The sequence below is a fragment of the Microtus ochrogaster genome, chromosome 7, assembly GCF_000317375.1.
Source record: "Microtus ochrogaster isolate Prairie Vole_2 chromosome 7, MicOch1.0, whole genome shotgun sequence".
In the NCBI taxonomy this organism is placed as follows: Eukaryota; Metazoa; Chordata; class Mammalia; order Rodentia; family Cricetidae; genus Microtus; species Microtus ochrogaster.
In genome coordinates this window covers 69,765,412-69,766,018 of record NC_022014.1, presented here as the reverse complement: position 1 = coordinate 69,766,018, position 607 = coordinate 69,765,412, and positions in this window count along the sequence as shown.

Genomic DNA, 607 nt, shown 5'->3' with positions numbered 1-607 from the left:
TTTATGCCAGGCACTGTGTTTTCCATGGTCCCAAGCACTTGTGGGAGGAGGAACCTGTTAGACAGAGTATAAATTGGATGAGTATGGGAAATCATGAAGGGCAGAACTCTGAAAACATGGAGCAAGGGAGTTTGATGGGCCTGAGGGCTTCTGAAAGACTCCTCAAACAAGACGGTTAAGCTTGGCCCTCAAAAACATTTATTTCCAAAAGCACTTTTCAGGTGTTTAATTATAACAATTCTCATCATTATCTGTAAAAAAAAAACAAACAAATAAAACGCATGGCCACCACCAATAAAACCCAACCAAGTATGACACTGCGTCTCAACTATAGCCTATGATGACGTCATCTCATAAACAGGGAGAAAGGAAGAAACCTTGCCTTTTGCCTGCTTGCATTAACTCTTGCCGACAAGTTCATGTATCTGGTTTTTGTGATATTCTTTCTCTGATATTAGAAGCATCTTCTTCAGGTTTCCAACATAGACTGCAGACCAGTGCCCTCCAGGAATCTTCTAGGCCTTCAGCACCAGAATGGGAGTGAGTGCTGAGATACACAGCCTTGATAACTGTTCAATTGCCATTGTTAGACTACCTAGCGTACATC